Raw genomic sequence first — 6000 nt, 5'->3', positions numbered from 1 at the left:
AGTTCTTAATGAATGGTTGTTGTAGGGGTGTTCGAGTCAGTCGAAACCAATCGGTTTATAACGACACTCCGTAAATTAATATCGTACAAATGCTTCAATGCAAATTTCATTCATTAGATGGTCTGAACACTTTTTAATTCTTTCAATAATCATTTTAAAGTATCAATTTTACTCACATTTATTGCCATTAAATCTTAATGTTGATAAAATGACAAAACGATTGCGAAATTTTTGAAATTTGAGCCTTAAATTGTTCCAATGTTGTTTGTGGTTTTGCTCAAGCTCGAACCTACTTTCTTATTAAAATCATGTGTGATACACGTTACAATTATAAGAACCAGTAAATTTTTGTTGAGGCTCGGCTGTTCTTATACTTTGCAATCGAAGCCTTGAAATATTCTAATTGTTTTCTTATTTCAGGGCTAAATTGAGGCATTTTAGCCCAATTTTAACTACTCACAACTTATTTTGTTTCTTAAATCGTTCTTATTTTTGACGTTATAAAAAATTCATTGTTCTTAGAAAACTATACTGTTCTCGTAAAAAAGCGTGTATTCACTGTGCGCCTTTGCAAACTTCGAAAGTTTGTGTTTGATACGGTTCTTAATCCGTTCCTTGATTTGAGCCAAAAACCTCTTGTTCTTATAAAAAGCAAGTATCCACTGGTTCATTAATTTTCTTTTTTAGCTGAAGAAGCGAAAAAGTGGCTAATTCACATGGATAATCTGCTGCTGATATTTTGCAAGACCATCAGAAAAGACCGCCCATAAATCCTCTTGATACTTTTTAACAATCAATGCTTTGAGCCGCCATCTTTGTTTACTGATTGCTCTGGATGATAGCGAATACAAGATGTTTGAATGATGTCATTCCAAAGAATTGATGAACAAACACAAAGTCATGGGTTTTATAAGGAAGACGCCTTTTAAATCCTACTGGAACTCACACTTTGAAAGTTTTTTAAAGTTCCGTGAAGGCCGACTTTAGTTTCGTGCCAAAAGAAGATGAGTTGCAGACTTCAGACAGCAATCGAATCAGTGAGGAACTCCAATATCAAGGACGGTCAGGCTGATAGCGAGACCTTTTCTATTTTCACAAACATGGTCATAATATTTCAAAAAAAAAAAGGGAAATTCCCAAGAAATCTTATAGCCACAATGGTTTGGGAGCGCTCTAACTTAGGTTGGAAGGGTAGAGTTTTAACTCTGAATTTATGACTAAAGACCTTAGGATCTGAGAATCCAAAATTTCAAAATTTCAAAAATCGTCCAATAAGGCTTAGACCTGGAAGTCGGTAAACCCCTCCCAAATTGAAATATTCGATTACATTTTAACAGATAGCCCAAAAGCGACTTTCTCATCGCAAGGGTTCTAAATATATCTCGACGCAGATTGTAGATGATCATAAGTTTAACGGTTGACATACATAACTGCTATCTGATCATCGACTAAAGAGAGCATATAGACAAACAACAATAACAAACAAAGTATTTTGGGGGTCATTATTTTGATTAGGTAGTGGTTAGTCCAAAAATTTTGAAATTCCCTTTCTATAGCATCACGAAAAAAAATACCAAAGAACATAGACATGTTTTCAATGGTCCTCAATTCGATAAAGCACATTAACAAAGGGAAGAAAAACCATAAATAATTTTAGAAAACCACAAAAACCGCAAGAAAACTACCATTTGACGTCTGCAGGTCGATCAGAAAAACATTTCAAAAAAGGAGAATTATAATTACATGAAGAATCGCCGCAAATTAAAGGAGACAGTCGGCCATATGAAATTAAGTTGATTTTATACCACCCTTAATTAAAATGTGAGGAGAACGGGCTAGAGTTTACCATTTAGCGAAAGACATTAGCAAGTTTATTAGCGACGGTAAATAAAGCCGACGCAAAACAAAGTCGATAGTTGATGTACGGCTCTATCTATCTCTTTTGCTCACCTAAATAGACAACAGTATTTTGGTATTTTTTTGTAAGGTTATCGAGCAAGTTGGAGACTTGTCAACTTTGCTTTATACCGTCTCCTTCGATTTATCTCGAATACATTAACTCGCTATTGTCTGAAGTCGCATTAGTTTTTCATAGACACAGACATTTTGACATCAACACTACCTGGTTAGGCTTCTGCTCATCCTCTAGCGAAAAAGTTTCTTATAGGAAGTATATCAATAGAGGTCTGTGATGCCACAAATTCTTCTCCTAGGGAACCCTTCAGATCTTAACAAGGTTTTGATATTTTCACAAAAAAATGGTTCAGTAATTGACAAAAAAGTTGGTCCCCTGCAGCTGTAGGGTACAATCCTGGACATTAATGGTGAGACAAGAGTAACATTTGACTTTCACCCCCTTCCCCCCAGTGGCAATGTTCCCAGGACAGTGGAAAGTCGTTGGACGGTCCTCTGAACTCAACATTGCCACTAGGGGGGAGAGGGGGACCTTTTCACTGTTTTGCCAGCAATTTTGAGTGATTCTCAAACATTTTCGTCCAGGATTATAGATATGTTAAAAGTTTTCCCATTCATTTAAAAAGGTTTAAAATTAAATTTCTTAACTCAAGGAACGGCTGTATTAAGATCGAAAGTTGGCCTTTGTGTGTTTTCAGATGACGCGTTAATAGTTCATGGTAAATGAAATCAAGATTGGTCATAATGTGAAAGTCCAACATGTACCCAATTAGCGGTCAGTAGCAGCGGTCTTATTTGCCTTTTTAGACTAATTGGTCCAAGTTAGATTAAAAAAAGAGACATCAAAGACAAAAGAGACACACAAATTTGAATGTATTAACAAGCTGGAGGGTAGTCTGTTCGCTCAGAAGAAAGGCTATATTCTAGAAAGAAAATATTTATCACTTTAAGGCTCAAAATTGATGAAATTCAATTTATAAACCCAGTTTTCATATCAAATCATGGACACACGCAAACTTGATTTTTCGTGCTCTTTTTATTTTTAAAATCAAATTTCTTCAAAGCAGATTTTTTTCTCTCCCAACAAATTAATTGGGAAGAATTTCATTAACTTTTGTCTCTTTTACTTTCTTGTGGTTTTGATACTGTCTAGCCTGCTTAAAAACATTTTCATTTACAATTTAGGTTACGGTAAATTAGTTTAGGAACAGTTATGGGGGATTTCTGGCTCCTAAATCCTTTTGATTTGATTGAAAATTGTAAAAATGTTTTTCTTTAAAAGAATAACGTTTACTTTCTTAGGATTAAGAGTAAAGTATATTAAGAAGAAGGAAAAGGCTATCTGACCAAAAAAATTCGAAAGTTTTTTACGGCACGGAGGCGGAAAATTAACAAAACTGTTCTATGACTTTAAAGGCCTTATTGCTCCGGCCTAGGAGCCTTAAATTCTCTCTCGTCCGAAGACGACGACGACGGTCAAGACATTTTTTGTTTGTTTATTTAATCCGATGATCTATTCCGAATTAATAAAAACGGATTATCTGATTCCAAAAATACTGTGATTTGATTGGCCGAAAGGGAATTCCGGCCGAAAGTATTTTTAAGAAAAAGATGGCTGCCGAAAGTGGCTAGCTGACTGTGTAGCAAATACTTGCATGATCATTTTCATCATTATTCATGATGTTTTGGACTAGATTTATGAGAAGTTTGATGCATACTGGCTCTCTAACAATGTGGAAAGACTTTGGAGAAATTTTGGCCATGAATCGTCAGCTGGTCGAGTGCTTAAATCTTGCATATGGCTAACAAAACCATAAAATTATGTAGGTAACTTGACAATGAAACTTTCAAACACACATCCTTTGGAATTTAAAAGAGAATACTAAAATTGCAACATTACAGTGACAATTTGAAAACGATCTCTGTAGTTTTTGTGGTGTTATGTTTATGGCTGAAAATGATCCTGTTTGTTTTGTATTCATCATTGTTGACGACTCTGGCGACCGCTCCTTTTGATTCTTCAAACCCGACACATATTTTTTACAAACATATGACTATGAGAATTCAATAAAGGATACTAAAACACAATTCCAGTGTAAATTTGAAGAAGAATGGAGAAATCTTCACAGTTTTATGGCTGAAAATGATCGTTTATGGACTTTGTCGTATAATTTCATCGCGGCTTGCGACCGTTCCTTTTGATTTTTCAAACCCAACACAGATTTTTTACAAACATATCACTATGAGAATTCAGTAAAGGATACTAAAACACAATTCCTGTGAAAATTTGAACAAGATTGGAGAAATTTCCACAGTGTTATGGCTGAAAATGATCGTTTTTGGACTTTGTCGTAATTTCATTGCGGCTGGCGACCGTTCCTTTTGATTTTTCAAACCCGACACAGATTTTTTACAAACATATCATTATGAGAATTCAGTAAAGGATACTAAAACACAATTCCTGTGAAAATTTGAACAAGATTGGAGAAATTTTCACAGTGTTATGGCTGAAAATGATCGTTTTTGGACTTTGTCGTAATTTCATTGCGGCTGGCGACCGTTCCTTTTGATTTTTCAAACCCGACACAGATTTTTTACAAACATATCATTATGAGAATTCAGTAAAGGATACTAAAGTCTGTCCAGATATAATTGGCAGTGGAAACAAGAATGCCTGTAACTTTTGATAGTCAAATATGATTATGGAAATTTTTTTTGCTTGTTTTAGAGAATCAAAAGCGCTATATTTGAATGTATTTTTGATTGAAAAATTCGCGATTTTTAGCGGTTAAATTTGCAATTCTAAAAATTGAGCTTTTTTTCTACTTATGCTATAACGTTCATTTTTACACCAGTGTTAGTTCAACCTTAGGTTAAGAAGTTTGTTAAATTTCAAGGCGAACAGAAAAGTCCTTCGGAAGATATGGGACCCGAAATACCCCTTGGTATCACTTTTCTGTGAAATATCAAATCTCCAACTTATTACTAAAAACGGGGGTAGTGATATGATTGATAAAACAGTTTTTCGATCATAACACATTTTACGATCTCTTTAATGACCTCATAGCCAAACTGTGTTTAGTGTTATTGGAACTTGCAAAGTTCTTTAGACTTAAAAATAACAAAGGCAATATAAGTTCATGCTTATCTTTTCAATAAAAACAATTATACTGTGATTTCACTTCGTTTCGAAATAATAAATGATACCAATAGCAATAATACCAATGCACCAACACTTAACATTTTCCAACTTTTAATTGCACTGTTCAAAAAAGATAACATAACCCCCGTTTTTAGTAATAAGTTGGAGATACGATATTTCACAGAAAAGTGCTACCAAGGGGTATTTCGGGTCCCATATCTTCCGAAGGACTTTTCTGTTCGCATTGAAATTTAAAAAAATTCTTAAACTAAGGTTGAACTACCACTGGCGTAAAAATGAACGTTATAGCATAAGTAGAAAAAAAGCTCAATTTTTACAATTGCAAATTTAACCGCTAAAAATCGCGAATTTTTCAATCAAAAATACATTCAAATATAGCACTTTTGATTCTCTAAAACAAGCAAAAAAAAATTCAATAATCATATTTGACTATCAAAAGTTACAGGCATTCTTGTTTCCACTGCCAATTATATCTGGAAAGACTTTAAAACACAATTCCTGTGAAAATTTGAACAAGATTGGAGAAATTTTCACAGTGTTATGGCTGAAAATGATCGTTTTTGGACTTTGTCGTACTCTCGGGTACCTAATGCCGGGGGGTTGGAAGCGGGGGGTTGGAAAAAATCTCAAAATTAATAGCGGGGGGGGGTTTGAAAAAATGTCCTGGGTGGAAAATGTTTGAAAAGGAGGCTAATACAGCAGAATTAAGACAAAAAAGGGAACTTTCAAAAACATTTTCCCAAAAATTAATAAGCGGGGGGGTTGGAATAAGAATGTCCTGGGTGGAAAATTTTCGAAAAATTAATTAGCGGGGGGGACGGCTATTAGGTACCCGAGAGTAATTTCATTGCGGCTGGCGACCGTTCCTTTGATTTTTTCAAACCCGACACAGATTTTTTACAAACATATCGCTACAAGAATTC

This window comes from Clytia hemisphaerica, unplaced genomic scaffold, assembly GCF_902728285.1.
Source record: "Clytia hemisphaerica strain Z4C2 unplaced genomic scaffold, Clytia hemisphaerica genome assembly, whole genome shotgun sequence".
NCBI lineage: Eukaryota > Metazoa > Cnidaria > Hydrozoa > Leptothecata > Clytiidae > Clytia > Clytia hemisphaerica.
This window is presented reverse-complemented; position numbering follows the sequence as displayed.